This window comes from Fundulus heteroclitus, chromosome 8, assembly GCF_011125445.2.
Source record: "Fundulus heteroclitus isolate FHET01 chromosome 8, MU-UCD_Fhet_4.1, whole genome shotgun sequence".
Lineage (NCBI taxonomy): Eukaryota > Metazoa > Chordata > Actinopteri > Cyprinodontiformes > Fundulidae > Fundulus > Fundulus heteroclitus.
In genome coordinates, this window is record NC_046368.1 from 21,144,807 (window position 1) to 21,161,667 (window position 16,861).

Consider the following 16,861-nt stretch of genomic DNA (forward strand, 5'->3'; position numbering starts at 1 on the left):
TAAGCAGTCCTGAATCAAACATTCCCAAAGATTATACTGATAACCGAATGCTGTTTCGAAATAAGAGAGTACACCACTTTGACCTAAAGTTATAATAAACCATTTCTTTGATACTTAGGTGAATAACACCTTCTCAGATTTTTTTTTATTATGCCGTACATTAGTATTTAAAGCCCCTTACTCTGCTTTTCCCTAAATAAAATCCACTGTAACAAGGCAATGGTAAAAGCACGACATAAGAAGTCCCATTTGTAGTTTGCCGCAAGCCTACAGTATATAACGTGTGTGGTGGGTAGTGCTAATTTTTTTGCACATAGAAATACATGTGGATGGCAGCATCATGATGTTGGGATATGTTTTTCAGCAGGGTTGGGGAAGCGGGTCAGCCCTGATAAGAAGATGGGCAGAAGTGACTACAGGGCAATCTTGGAAGAAAACCTATTGGTGGCTGCCAAAGATTTGAGATTAGGAAATAGGTTCACCCTTCAGCAGCACAACGACACTAAACACACAGCCAGAGCTAGGATGCCATGGCTTCTGAATTCAACTGAGAATCTATGAAAAAGGTGTGAGTAGGCTCAATACAAATACGTATTTTACATTATTATTTGTCGTGAATATTAAAAATTGTACCCTTTTTCTCCCACTTCACAAGTTTGCACTACTTTTTGTTGGTCTGGCGCGATAAATCTAATCTGCAATTTGTGGCAATAATGTGACAAAATGTGAAACACGTTTATGCAGTATGATTACTTTTGCTAATAGTGAAAGCTGGAAATACTCTATGGTGTTGATGCATTTCACTGATCTAATCAATCTTAACATCACAAGCAGCAAATCAAATCATGCAAAGAAAATGTCCTTATTCAACATGCTGCATTGGAACCCAGTGAGTATGGCCATTGTGATTTTTTTTTTTCCCCACACTGTTGTAATAGCCTGTTTGTCTAAATGATCTCCATTTGGCCTTTTAAAACCATTGAGAGGCACAATTTATGAGCTGAAATGAAAGCTTTGTACAAAAAATGTCCGCAGCAACAATTTTGTAAAATAGATATAGACTTATTGCTCAAAACACTTAGGATCATGACTGAGCATTAAGCTATCTAGTCTATTGTTTTTCCAGGGTGTTTTGCCATTCTAAGCTGTTACTGTGGTAGTGCAGCCTAATGTGACTTTTTGTATCAGTCTGACCTAGTTGTCTTTTCTGGCAGGTTTTTACTGAAAGGAAGGACCTATAAATCCTGTATATCTCATTTTGCATTCTCCAGTTGTACAGAAAAATCGCCGACCCTAGCTTTAGGATGTCTCGTCAACATCTATGTAGATTAATAATCTGTTTCTGCCTCTCACAAAACAAGGGCTAAAGCAGTAGATAGTTAATGGTTGTGGGGAGTCGTGTGATTGTTATTGATAAATATTTGCTAGGTAATTTTGTGATTTTTATTCTTTTAGCCATAGTGTTCAGGTTTGACCAGAAAGCACACTAATCTTAAATGGCATCAGGCAGACTAATGCCATCTCCTTTAGCAGTAAATCGCCCGTCCTTTTTACAAAGACAATCTGTCCTTGAGACAAGTCTAGGTTTTATAGATACGGGTTCTTATGCTGTGCTATATGTTGGATTTTTAAAACACATTTAAAGTTTGTTTAAAAAAAAGGAATACATTCTGTGGTGCACCCATTCCTGTCACATAGATGAAGTGTGGTTTATGATGTCCTCCCCCCCGTTTCCTGTATCGCATGAATGCAGGAATGAAGGCGGTAAGACTTAGAGTGGGCTGCTGCAGAACACTGAGATAGTAACTTTTTTCAGCGTCTCATTTTGATCAAACAGTTATTTGCTAAATTAATCGGAAAACAGTACCATCTTTTTTATTCTCCCTGGATAAAACTGTCTTCACTTCTACTGGTTTCGTCATTACAGAACCGTAGCACAGTAGTAGCGTAATCAACGCAATTATCAGCGATAATCAATCCCATCATCAGACCTATTTTATAATATTAGCATAACATTTGTGAGTCTGGTAGTAGTGCACATTTATGTTTTATATGTCTGCCCATGCCATAGAATGTTTTACATTATCCCAAAAATTGCCACCCTGGCTTACCAAGAGATCACATTGCGAATAATACACTAACAGGTGTGTGGTAAGGTGATGCTGGAATAATTGTCACAAAACAGTTACACAATTGTGTGACGGAGGTTTTGGCTAATGGTGCAACCAGATGTAACTTGTAACTTTTTTAACACAGATGAGTGATCTGTTTCTATTTTGTTTCCCCAAACATGTTTTGCATCTTTCTAAATCTGAGGGGGAAAATGTAATGTAATAAAGCCTTAAGAACCTTCAGAAATGTACACACCACTTGTGCACACCTATCACTACCTGACAATATTTTATACCTTAATCATGAAATTTGATTGAGCTAAAACAAGCTAGGAAGACATTGTCTAGTGCAGGGGTGTTTAACCCCGGTCCTCAGGTCCCACTGTCCTGTATGTTTTAGATGTATTTCTGCTCCACCACACCATAATCAAACGATTGCATGACCTCCCCATGAGCCATCAAGGGCTGCAGAGGTCTGTTAATCACCCATTTATTTAGGTCAGGTGTGCGATGGCAGGGAAACACCTAAAACATGCAGGACAGTGAGTCTTAAGGACCAGAATTGAAGACCCGTGGTCTAGTGTTTTGGAAAGGCCTCTGCCTGGAAAGTTAAGCATAAGGGTTTAAAATAACGAATAAAATTCCACAGATACACATTTTGTAAATTAATGACATCATGGCGTAACTTCTGCAAGCACATCATTTTGTCTTAAAGAAGGATCGGAGACAGATTAAAAACACACAGAATCAAGAAAAGGCCTGATTGGAATCAAAATACAAGCTTTACCACCTTGTTTACAGATTTGGCTACGTTCTCCGTTTAAATCACTTCAACAAGCTTCGATTTGTTTTGTCTCCATGCACCCGCTACAAACATAATGGGCGCTGTATATGTCATGATTAGATTTTCAGTTTCCAGATTCACATCTATCACGAATAGATATGAGACTGATGAATTTTATTAAGAGGCTGATAACTTTTTAATTACATCACCTATTGTTTTCGTTGCATTCAGTGGACCTCTGTGTTGTTTCAGACTCTCGATTTTGACCTCAACCCTCTTTACTGGGAAATGTCTGTGTTATTTTAATACATAAGCATGTGAAAATACCCATTCTCTGTTGCGCATCTACACTTGTCATGTTAGATCTCAGTGCTGTATTTGATAGATTCTCGTGTTCATGTAAATAACAAATCTTTTCAAACACCTGGGTTACTTGTGGAGTACCCCAACGCTTTGGACAATTCATTGACAATATGAAGGTCAGTGTTACCGAGTTTACTTATATAATTGTTCTCTGGTAAGCGAGTGAAAATCTTTGATGTTGTGTTTGTAACCTGGAATGTCATTTGAATCCCATATTAAACAGGTTTCTAGAACTTCCTTCTTTCACGTCAGTAATATTGCCAAATCTGGAAATATCCTGTTCAGGATTGACGCTGAAAAATACGTTTTTGCATTTTTATTTCTTCAAGGCTGGGCCAATGGTCTTTACTCTCATGCAATGCAGTAAGAAGTCTTCAGTTTATCCAAAATGTTGCAGCAAGAGTTCTGAGGAATAATTAAAGCCATACTAAGTAATTTTTCAGTGGCACTCCCCCTACAGGACCTTTTTAAAATAGCACCACTGTAAACCCGCTCCCCTCCGCGTGCCCTCCACACAGCAGCAAGAGACACGAAGAGAGAGATATCTGCTCAGATTGAGCCCAGCGAGAGAGAAGTCACTAGCATGCTGTCTGTAGCGCAGCGGGAGCGAAGCTATTTATAGCTCTTTTTCATAGTTATTTGTTGCCCAAATAAGAGACCTTGTGGTCCAAAACAAGCCCAATAAACTACAACCTGCGACTCACAAAATTTACAAGAGACTTAAAAAAACAAGCCAGACGTAGCTTATAACAAGCAGACTCTGTAACACTGACCTTGATGCCAATGGCTTTACGTGGGCTGCCATAAAGCTGTTCGTCTTACCGCGAGAACGAGAACAGAGCCTCCTCTGGGTCGGATCACAGAAAGTTGCAAGTGTTCGTTTTCGGCCAGAGACACTGCGGGGTGATGTCAGAACCCCCCAATCCTCATAAACACTTAGATTACCGTCACAGGGATTTAAAAGAGGATATATTAAAGTGAAAATTATACTTAGTGGGGCTTTTAAAAGAAAGAGATCATATCTTTACTCTTTTAGCTTCCTTTTATTGGTTCCGTAAAATCAAGAGTAGAATTTAAAATTCTTCCTCCCACATATAAAGCCCTCAGTATTCAAGCTCCATTTTACATTCATTCCTTGAGTTTCTAAAGTAAAATGAGAGGCATTTAGCTCTCAGGCTCCTCTCCTGTGAAACCAACTCCCAGTTTTAATCTTTGAGGCAAACACCCTGTCTACTTTTAAGACAAGGTAACTGACAGTATGTGCTCTTTTATCCTCTAGACTTGAAAACTGGCTCTGAGGTTATCCGCTTTGCTGTGTTTCCTTTCTAGATGAAGCCAGTAATGGAGTTAGTACTGCCATTGAGCTTTTCCTTTTATCTCACATAGAAAGTACCCCTAGATCCTTGATTCTGTGTTGTTTTTATGTGTGTGCTCTTTCTTATTAACTTTCTTTCTTCTTTGAGTGTTCGAACTAAGTTTAAACTTCTGATGGACGTTTACTCCTGTTATAAGAGAGTTTTCCTTTCCACTGTTGCTACATGCATGGTCAGTATGAGGGATTGCTGCAAAATTAATGAGACAATGCAAGCGACTGTCCACTGTGGCTACATGCTCATCCAGAAGACGTGAATGCTGCAAGTCAGTGACTCGATGCAATCTGCTGGGTTTCCTTAGAAAACCTTTTACCAATCTGTCTGCATGATTCAATAGATTTGACTTTGTAAAGTTAATTTTTTTTAGTGCAGACAGTACCTACATACAATACATTAACATGAGATTAAGATATATTATTGTTCGTTGATTGCTTTCCATACATCTTTTAGCATTTTTCACCACTGTGCGCACCACATGTAGTCCCTATGGGTTGCAATGCTCAGGCCCAAGGTTTGTTCAACATACGCAAAAACTCCTTTGACTGGGGTTTAACTGAAGGTCAAATTACATAACACACCATGGTAACACATTACAGTAACAGATTTGCAGACAGGTAAAGCTGAAGCGTTGTTTTCTTAAAGTTGTATATCTTTGTATGCCACAGTAATGCAATGCCCCTTAGGAGTAATAAAACCTGAACCATGCGGTTATACATTTAAAACAGCTTATATCTGATGCTGCGCCCTCTTTTGTTACTGAAGAAGGAATGTTATCATGAGCTGGGGTAATCATATTCCTTCTCATTCAGCAGGAGACAGTCTTCCTTCAGGATTTTCTTTTTTTGTGTTATTTTAGATGTTTGACACAGAACCCTTGTACATGTGATGCAGCTCCTCAACATGTGAAAATCAACTTTAACACCCTCACAACTTCAGCACAGTACAATTTTTTACACTCCTATGTCATACACCAGTGTCTTGTAACAGCTTGACCTCACGGAGCAAACAGACAAGACAAACCCAAATACAATGAGCTGTAGATTGGACTGATGAAACCAGACATGCTAGTTTGATTTTTTTTTTCTTTTATACACCTTCATTATTTCAGGACAGGGCTTGCAAAAGGGATGCAGTTTTGGTGTTCTTGCAAAATATATCAATGATTTATAATGAATTGTACTAATCATAGAAAAGATAGAAGTAGGCCTGACTTACAGCAGGCACTGCCTTTTCTAGCATTTAGGTCAAAAGTTTTTTTTTTTCATTTACAACATGTCTTAACCATCATAAAGTGGTTTACTAAAGCACATACTGCTTGTATTGACTTAAAACATATCATTTTGTGGCTGTTTCTTTGTATTTTAACTGTTAAATATGTCTCCAATGTTTGCTAAATATCTAAAACATACTTTCAATCACAAATTGAAAACGCTCGGCAAAAAATTAGCTTCTTCTACTACCATTAATTATAATTTACATTACCATAAATATGAGTTTGCAAAGTCATTGGCTCAGCTTTTAATAAGGAAGATATTGTAATCGAAACAGTTCCAGATTTCCTTCCAGAATGCATTTGCCAATAATAATTTGTTCCATCTGTCCTCTTCTGACCAAAATCCTCTGCCTCATTTGAAATTCCTATTTGTAAGCCAGTGAATTAGAACAAGCATACTGTGTGCAAATTTGAGAATGTTTGGATGTAACAATAATTTAAAGCTAAAATAATTTGTATCATCGCATTCATTATTTAGCCTAAGTGTTTTGTTTTCATTGATTATTAGGTTATTTATGATCTAGAGTCTGCCTTCGTCGTATTTTTACTCGTTGCAAAAGGTTTTACTGTAGTTTAATCTTCTTATCTCTGCATTGTCAGCAACAAGACAAAACAGGATTCAGACCAATATGCACTTATATTCTACGGTGGATTGTTGAGAAGCAATGTTGCTTCTTTACAAATCAAAGAGTACATAATAGTGCATTACGTCTGAAGCCAATTCAATGTCCGCTTTATAAAAACAGCTGGCCAGCAGACAGAAAGGCTCTCTAAGTGTGGAGGAAGTGGACAACAGAAGCAGGAGACTGGTAAATACGGATAAAGAATAAAGACTGAGAATAATTCCCGACATATGTGTTTATAATTTGTGCTTACTATAGAGATAGCTGATCCCTAAAATGTGGTGTCAGAGTAGAAATATATGGCCTTTCATCACATTATCCATTTTGAAATTCAATACTTTTCTAAATGCCATGTTTTCCCCCTTTTTTTTTTTTTTTTTTTTTTTTTGGAGTAGGTCATAAGTTGATGATGGCAGATGTTCACTCAAACCGTGGCTGGTTTTACTGCAGGGCTCTTCCTGTTAGAAGAGTCACTTCAACTGTCGCCACATGCTTGTTCAGGACGAGGAATTGCTGCAAAGTCAAATACTTGATTAAAGTGGCTGGGTCTGCTTGCATAACCTTTTAACAAATACCAATAAATTATCAACTTAATTTGACTGTATGTAAATAACGCTGAAGCCGTCTACGTTTTTTATTGGTATGAGATGCATTCATTTGATTATACATTTTGATTTAAGTAAATGTGAATTGGACCTGTTTGTCTTGTAAAGTGCCTAAAAATGGCCTTTCTTGTCATTTTTACTTTTAGAAGCATATTGAACTTAACTGGATCATTTTGAGATATTTCCATGGTATAAAAGAGAGCATTAACAGAAACTACACATGTAGCCATTTATTGAATGGTGGTTGACCATATGTAGCCTCCAAATACTGAAAATGAACAGAACATAAAACAGAAAAAGAATGGCATATATAATAGCTTTCTAGAAATAATAACTACCCATGGTGTTTCAAGACTACACGTCACATCTACTAATATGCAGAATCAGCAGTCAGCGTGGGGTTCAGCATCGTTCCAAAGCATCTGATTAAGGGAAGCTGGAATTCAACTCACAACCCTTTGATTGAAAAAGGAGTTGTCACTTCTCACTGAGCCACATGTGCCCTTTAAAACAAAATCATGATTGCAGGAAATATTGTTTTTGGAAAAGAAAGTAAAAAGGAGTCCTCTGACATGTTTTTTCTATCCTATCGTCTATTTTCTATACCTGATCCATCCTTGCAGGGTTGCTGGTGCCTGTCCCTTGCATTCACGGGATGAGAGGAAGGCTACACTATGGACAGGTTGTTAGTAAATTGCAGGGCAGCAGAGAAACATACCGGCATGTGACCAGAGGCAATTAAAAGTCGACAAATGACTTTACAAACATGTTTGAGGGGAAGTTGGATCTGGCATGCCTGGAAACCAACACATCCACATTACTTCATGGCGTGTTCCCAATAAAAAATAGCTGCCAATAGTTCCTGGATACAAATCTTGATTTGGCCCTTTCTGACGGGAGTTCTCTCTTGTGTGGGATTTTATTCAGGAACCCCCTTAGTCTTAAAATATCCAAATTAAGTTCATTGGCCACTCAAAATGACTCAAAGCAGTGTGACTCAGCACAAGAATACGTGTTTGTCCTGTGTTTCTCTATGTTGGCCGCATGATTTACTGCAGACCTGCCCGAGGCGTATCCTGCCACCTGCACGTTGAAGGCTGGATTCAGGGCCACAGACCCAAAACAGGATTAAGAAGTTAGAGAAAATGAATGAAAGCACATAACTGCCATGCAGGATTCTATCATTAGGAGCAACTTGGGGTTTTCTTGTCCTGTTTTTAAAAAAAAAAAACAGCAGACTCGCAGAATGGAGTAGGGCAAAAAATTAAACCTGATCATTAAAGGTTACCTGGTTCTATATCTAAAGTATCTTTACCTATTCCTAATCCTTAGAGCCCACTGTCTTACATGTTTTAAATAAATCCCTTTTGCCACATACTACCTCATTTAAATGAATGGGTTATTAACATGTTTCTAGAGCTCTTGAGGGCAGCATTCTGTGGGTTTTGTTGTATGGGGTGGGGGGGGGGAGAAAAGACAACATTGCATTCTGCCTGATTTGTGTGAATATGCAGTTGAAAAATTAAAGGTGAAAAGAAGTCTACATGAAGACATGTTGAGGAGGTGTTTGGGGTTGATCAAGAGGGCTAAAAGCCCTGACATTCAATGTCTTTCTATGTTAATGCAGAAAGGTCCAACGTTTTGGGGTTGGAGAGAACTGTCTTGAGGCAGATCAACTCATTGTGAGTTGTAGGCATCGGGCAATTATGGTATCAATAACAACATTGGGGAATGTGTGAAATAAATTGCAATTAATTGTAACAACGATAAACTCCAATGACATTTGCCGAGCCAGCAAAGTGACAGCATGCTGTGACGGATCAGTCACTTTGCGTTCTGTTTAGACGTATAACAGCACTAATTCATGTGACTGGTGAACTGAAGCAGCTCATTTAATGGTAGGTTTTCTTTTAGAGTAGTCCTTTTGTATATAAGGCTTTGACTGTATGCAGGGAAACATTTAGAGCACAAAAGGCACAGGTATTGTTAAATCCTTTTGTCTCTTCGATCGATTATTGCTAGAAATGGTCCAAAAAATATTGCGGTACATTTTTAAGTCTACATTGCCCGTCCCTAATGGTCATACGCGTGGGTGTTTTCACATAACAGTTAAAGAATGATACTCTTGACTGAAACGTCAGTCATAGAGCATAATTTGGTGACTAGGTATGTTATTTACATACCATATGCCCAGTCTGCAAAGATGTCGACATTTTTAAGCAATTTTCTTGAAAATAGATCATAAAAAACAAATCTGTGGGAATACATATTTACATAGCGAGAAAATCACATATTTTTAAAGCTATTCCAGAATTTCAAAATTTTAAAAGACTGTTTGAATAAAACCTCTTCAACTTCCTTTATGCGCGCGTACGTGTGTGCGTGCGTGCGTGTGAAATCGTCTGCCTGTACACGCAAAGACATATAATTTGTGACTAGGCGACTTTTTTTGCTACGCAGAAATACACAGGACTTTCTAAGGAACACACACACAGGTCTATACAAAAGGAATTCCCTCTGTCAATACCTCCTCCTTCAGAAACTTACACCGCAGACACACACACACACACACACACACACACACACGGCCTGAGTCATGACAAATGTGCAGAGAAGGGACACTGCTAGAATCTGCAAAGCTACATCAAGCGCTACAACAATCTGAGCTCCTGGTTGTTTAAATCTTCTCATACACCAGCACACACTCAGAAAATAACTCCCACACCTGCAGTAAAGCAAATCCCTGTACCCAAATACGCACAATCCATTTCCCCGAGTTCTCTCTCTCTATCTCTCTCTCTCTCTCTCTCTCTCTCTCTCTCTCTCTACCCCCCCCCCCAGTATATCACTCTCCCCCTGTCTCTCTCACACGCGCACACAAAAGCCGAGGTGCACAGCGAGTCCAGGAACACACCTCCATTGTCAGTCGAAATAAGTGCACACAGACTCCGCTGCCAAACACATAAACAAAATCCAAGCTTGCACGTGTACGCACACATGTGAGAATGCACTGCACTCTGCTTCCCTCTCCTCGGAAGAATTCGGCAGAGCGCAAGGAGAGGCAAACAATAAGTGTAATGATACTAAATAACGAGAGGCGCTTGAGTTGTTTTGGAAATCTGTCCTCGTCTTTCCTTCTTCTCACTTTGCCATCGCTATGGTGATGCCGAGAGGAGGCTGCTGGGTAGATTGCCGTACTATCTGCCATCAGGACACGGAACTGAGTCACACATACCACATCTACCACATCCCTCTTCCTGTTGCCCTCTGTGTTGACTCTTCCCCCCGCACTCACACACACACACACACACACACACACACACACAACCGCTCGCTCCTCTTCTGTTATTCCTTCACGTTGTGCTTCCTCCCCACTCTTCTATCCCTCGTGTTTGCTTTTTCATCCTCACCTCTCTGTCAACGCTGCTTTGGGGAGCTTCACGTTGCTTCCTTCTCTGGAGTCCACCTGCTGTCCACCTCAACTCTCCTCTTCTCCTCTCCGGTTGTGTCTTCTTCTATCTCGACCTCCTCTTCTCCCGTGGATTCATGCCTCTCTTTTTTTTTTTCTTCACGTGGGAACCTTGCTCTCCATCCCTCACAGCTCTGCTCTGCGCTGTGCTGTGCCTACCTAGTTGTCTGAGTGTTTGTGCTGTGAGTGGAAGTGAAAGGACAGGAGGGGGAGCAAGAAGACAAGAGTGAGCAAACAGGCAGTTACACTCTCAGATGCTCCTCTCAGTTCTCCCTTCCTTCTCTCCCCCGCTTCTTTCTCTCCGCATCTCTCCATCATGACCTCCTCTCCTCATCGCCATGCGATTCCCGCGTATCCTTGTAAGCAGAAAAAAAAAAGAAGGGGGGGGGAGGGAGTGAGAGGCGAAGCAAGGGGGCTGGATGGAGAGTAGAGGGTAGGCAGAGAGAGGTGGAGCTATGCCGAGTCGGTCTAATTAAAAAGCAGAGTATGTACAGCTGCAGAGAGCACAGAAGGAGACAGCAGGAGGAGAGGCGAGTGATCCAGGGGGCGTAACCGAGGGGACACACGGAGAGAGGGGTCGGGGCAATCAGCGGGGGTAGGAAATGAAGGGGGCATGGGGTGGTTGGAGGAGATTGCGATGGAGAGTAGCTACTGGTGTGAGAAAAGGAGAAAGAAAGAGCTGAAAGGACACCAAGGTCAGCTGGTGGGGGATGCCAAAAGGTCAGGTTTGGAGGAGGGAGGTGGAGAAGGAAGGAGAAGGAGATGGAAACAGACAGGTAGAATTATTCCACAGATATCTCCCGTATGAGCGGGGGGGTAGGGCCGGAGAACCGTGACCAGCAGGATAATGGAGACACATGGACAATGGCTCTCCAAAGAAGAGCCGCCGCTGTACAGCCACCAAAGGTTAAGCCGCTCTACTGTTTTCAGGCCGCTCTTGATTAACATGCATGAGTGTTGTGCATGCAAATTAAAGGGCAAATCACCAGTATGTATTAAATTAATCACAGGTTTTTGCTTGGTTGCGCTTTCATTCAAGGCTGCGAGCACGAGGGAAAACTGATTTCTTCCATTGTTCTGGCCGTTGTGCATTGACCCCCTCATCACTGTAATGACTGTTGTCACCCCGGGCTGTACAGTAAGTAGCAGAAACCACTCGGAGATTGAAGAATAAAATAGTCTACACCTACATGCCTGGAGGGCTGAGACATCTCATCCCATTTCTAGCAGCCCTGATCACTCATTCTCCACTATCACCTTGCTCTCCATCAGATTTGCATTAAAGTGGTTCATGTAGTTATAGCTCTCTACACTTTCAGAGCCAAATAATGGGAAATGAAAGGATTTCAAATATAATTTCATCGAAGGAGCACACCTCCCCCAAACTGAATTTAGAGTAAGAGCTCAATGGACAGGCTATCCAGTGCACCACTGACTCATAATAGGGTATGCAGTAATGTTCACTAATACATGACGACAGATTTGAATATATTTTTTGCACAACCTAGTGCACTGTGCACAGGCTTTTAATGAGGTTTGTGTATTGCAACTCTGCAGTTTAAAACTCTGAATATGTGCACATCTAACAAGAACATGTTTCAACATGAACTTAATGTTAACTTAACTTCTTCATTAATAATTTGTTATTTGCTGCTCATATACATAAAAAACATGTCACCTTAGCAATAATTATGTGTGCAACAGCAACACCATAATAAAGTACTTGGAGTCCAATACAGTTTTTCTTTCAAATTTTGCCACGTTACAACCACAAACTTTAATATGGTGGTCAGAGCTGAAGGGAGGACGGACAGAGCTAAATACAAATGAAACTTGGAAGAAAGCCTGTTAGCGGTTGCAAAATACTCGGTACTGAGGCAGTAGTTCAACTTCCAGCTGGAACAATCTCATGATTTACATCAAAGTATGTTCATTTCAGAATAGCCCAGTTAAAGTCCAGACCTAAATCAAACTTCTGTGGCAAGACTTGGAGCTCGAGGCTTACAGATGCTCTCTATCTGATCTGATTTAGCTTGATCTACTTTGCAAATAACAAGCAAACATTTAAGATTAAAGTAGTGCAAAGCTGGTGTGCCACAAAGCTTATGTGCTACTTTGTTCTATAACATCAAATCCTAATAAAATACACTGAAATTGGGGGTTGTTACCAGACAAAAAGTGGATTTCAATTGCAATGCATTTGCATTATGCATCCCAATTTTTTTTTTTAAATCATTTTAGGTCATACACATGAACTTTAATGGTTTGATGGTGGAGCTGTGTGACCAAGGAAAATTGGGTTTGTTGCAACAGACATTGTTGTTGGAATATTTAACTGTAACATTGCAATTGAACCTCATCAGTAAAATAAGCCCTTACCAATATCATTACCACCTTGGACTTTTACTACACCTAGAACAATATCATAAACATGGATGAGATGAATTCCACACATAAAACTAAAGAGCGAAACGCGTGAATACATAGGTCTAACTTCTAAATTAAAGCAGAACATTGTACGCTTTAGGAGCAGTGTAACTGAGAGGAGACCGTGATTTTCACCTTCAGCTCCACTGACGCATAGTGACACATTGTCCAAATGAGGGTGTTCAGGGTCATTAGCTGAATAGGGTGTTTCGTTTTGCACGACTACAGCAACTTTGATGTCTGCGAGAGCACTGAAAGGCTACTGATGTAAGAAGTAACTGTGGCTGCTGGAGACTGTCGGCACGGTGAAGCGGCAGATGGAGCAGCGACGGATAATTAGAAGAGGACAGACTCCGTGAGTCGTCTAAACAGGCGGAGAAGCCTGCTGGCTACAGAGAGGACCTTGAGTTTACAGACAACAAAGCGTGTCTGCTGGCGCGGTTTTGGGGCGGGTTTTCAGTAGATTGTCCATTATGCTTGGACATTAGAAGCTCTCTGCCGCCTCAGCTGCTCCACTGGGTATTCTAGTGAAGTTGTGTGAGGGTCAGGCCATTTTTAGTGACCTAAAAACTGCTTTCTGCCACAGATGCAGCAGCTATCTAAGAAGGTAATCGGAACTGAACATGTAAAGATGTTATCGTTTACAGCCTTCCCATCTTTGTACCGTTAATCGGTCCAATACAGTACACTGGAAATAAATCAAAGCAATATATTTAAAAATGTTTAATGTATTTGTTCAAAACACCGCAGAGGCCAACTGAAAGACAGCCAAGATGAACAGAGGAATTTAGAAACAGATAAATATAATTAAAAAATATATATGTGTACATTTACTCTGTAAACCTGGTGGATGAGTTGCAGGCTACAAGAAATTGTTATCTTATCTGCAGAAGCTAACCCTCCTTGTTCCTTCAGACAGTGTAATTCCATTAGCTGGTCCCGGAGGCTTAAGCTAACGGCTAGTCTGAGAGGGGCCATGAACCGATGCGGCTCATGTGCAAATAACAACTCAATGCAAACTTGGCAGCCGTTTAAGGAGCTGAGGCTTTAAAATAGCATTTTGTGTGACGTATTTGAGGCTGAAGTAGTTTTGAGATGGTAGAAGGCCCCTTTGGTTTTGGTAGATCTCAGACTAGCCACTCGCTTCCACACCAACTAATCTCCATGTATACTAAATAAAGATAATGTTTTAACATAACTTCAAACAAAATACAACTTTCAGTTGAGTAATACTTTATTAATTCAGAAGTAAAATTTGGTGTTTTATTCTCTATGCTTCTACAAAGTTATTAGAAGAGGTTACATGTGGGCAGGAAGGCTACCCAAAGCCCCTAATTAAGCACGTGTTATTGAATTGTTATGCTGTGAGGGTACCTTTTACTTTGCAATGAGTTTTGAAGAGTACCTGAGCAGTCCCAAGAACTGAGCCAGCCTTTTTTTTTATCATCCCGTTCATCTTTTTAAGTCACTGGCTCCCATGCTACTACTAAAACACATGATGTTAGAAGACAGTATTCTCCAAAACAGAATTATGGAAGAGCTGCAACATCTTACTGCAAACCCTGAAGAACCTAGGCTTCTACACAAAGTACCGTCTGCTTTGTCTCTTCCGTGAAACAACTCTGTTGTGCCTCTGGTCCACTCTGTCTAGATGAATGCCGAGGTATTTATACTTCTCCATCATCTCCACTTCTTCACCCATTTAAGTAGGTAGTGCTTTAAATATTTCTGCTTCTCCTTAAGTCCACATTTGTCTTGCTCACATTCAAAATTATATATATTTTTCCACACTATGCAACAAAATGGTCGACTAGTTCTCTGTACTCAGTCTCTTGTTCACCTCTGATAACTGGGCTGTGACTCATTGAATGTCTGAGTTGTACAGAATGAAAAGGAATGGTGAGAGTACAGTCTTCTGTGCTACATGCATCAAAAGCATTTCTGGTAGTTATGAAAAAAACTCTGAATTATTTCTTTAAATATGCTGTTTTTCTAAGCAGACCATCATAAAAGAGAACATGTGGGGTTCCCCAAGGGCCCCCTCCTATACAATATCTACCTGCTCCCTGTAGCTCAGATCATAAAAAACAAGGTATCATAATTATACAGATGACACACGGCTCTACATCACCATGTCACCAGGTGACTAAGAACCCATTCAAGTGCTAAGTTAATGCTTAGAAGAAATCAATGCATGGATGTGCCAAAATTTTCTTCAGTTGAATAAAAACAAAACTGAAGTAATAATTTTGGACCAATAGACGAGCGATCAAAAGTTAGTGCACAACTTCAGCTGGTAACCACCGATCAAGCCTGAAATCTGGGAGTAGGGATGGACTCTGGCCTGAAACTCCAAAAGCATCTAAACACAATTACAAAGTTGGCCTTCTATCACCTCAAGAACATTTCAAGGGTTAAAGGACTAATGTTTCTGCAGGATCTGGAAAAACTACTCCATGCATTTATTTTTAGTCTAATTGATAAGTAAAATGGTGTTTTCACAGGTCTGCCTAAAAAGTGGATCAGACAGCTGCAGCTGATCCAGAACGCTGCTGCCCGCGTCCTCACTAAGACCAAGAAAGTAGAGAACATCATCCCAGTTCTAAAGTCCTTACACTGGCTCCCTGTATCTCAGAGAATAGACTTTAAAATAGTTCTGTTAGCCTATAAATCCCTGAATGGCTTAGCACCTAAATACATCACAGACTTGTTATCAGTGTATCATCCATCCAGACCACTAAGGTCACCAGAACCAGAACCAAACATGGAGAAGCAGCATTTAGTTTTTATGCTCCACTGATCTCAAACAAACTCCCAGAAGACTTTAAAAGTACTAAAACCCTTCCTTTAAATCAAGGTTAAAAAACCTATTTGTTTAGAGTTGCCTTTTAAATGTTAATGTTGAAGTTTGTAGTCCAACGTGTCTTATACTGTATCTGACCTGCTGCTACTATTCCAATGCAATGTGCTTTCCTCTGTAATGTTTTTCCTTTGTCTCTGTAATGATTTTCTTTACTGTTTTTATTTGTTTTTGTATTTTTCATGTACAGCACTTTGAATTATCTTCTTACTGAAATGTGCCATGTAAATAAATTTGCCTTGCATCTCATTAGTTAGCCTTTACATATTTCTTGCAATGAACAAAACCTCTATATTCAAGCAGATCCTGTAATCTACATTCGGCTCATGTGCCCAAACATCGCCTAATATAATGTCGTATGGGACGAGTGCACCGTTCAACAGTGAGATCTCTCTGTAGCCATTACCCAAAAAAGGTTTCATTGTTTTGATGTCTCAGTTTCAAGCATGATGGATGAACGAGGCCATGCAGTCATTTGCAGGACCTGAGTAGAGGTGGCATCTCCCTCTTTGATCTGAGCCATGCCCTGGACATTGTCATAGATTCTGGGCTCCTTTTGATAGATGAGGGAACTTTCCTTGCTTTGTTTCCAAGCTGAATAATGACTTTCCGTGCCTGTCCTCTTGTCTCCAAAAAAAAAGGCTGAAGGTCAGAAAAGAAAAGCTGCTTGGCAACATAATAAATGGGCAAGAGGATTTACTGTGAAAATAGAAAGATATCTGGCTGCTGCTATCTGCAGTGAAGGGCAATAATACATCGGGCAAATCTTAATGCTTGCTTTTCTTGTGTGCCCCCACAATAACTCTTTTTAAAGTGAGTTACCAAATAGTTTAAAGGGTTTAAATCGGCTGCACTTTGATTAATTTAGATATGCACAGCATGTGACAGATCTGGTTATAGTGCTGGTGGGTGAAATTGCCTCAGACTGTGATGCTTTTTAATGGCTATTTCCACCAGGTGGTGATGTTGTTCA

General features: G+C 40.2%; 1 protein-coding gene across 5 annotated transcripts in view; it reads right to left on the reverse strand.

Moving 5' to 3' along the window:
• LOC105930032 (mucin-5AC) overlaps positions 1 to 11,056 on the reverse strand; it is a 75,141-nt gene extending 64,085 nt beyond the window's left edge. For 2 of the 5 annotated variants that reach the window (XM_036140341.1, XM_012868010.3), the window contains exon 1: positions 10,543 to 11,054. The gene's annotated coding sequence lies outside the window, so the exon portion shown is untranslated. Of the gene's footprint in view, positions 1 to 10,542 lie in introns of all 5 variants that reach the window. The other 3 variants (XM_021319213.2, XM_036140340.1, XM_012868011.3) reach the window with 3 other exon arrangements.
• Positions 11,057 to 16,861: the final 5,805 nt, after the last annotated feature.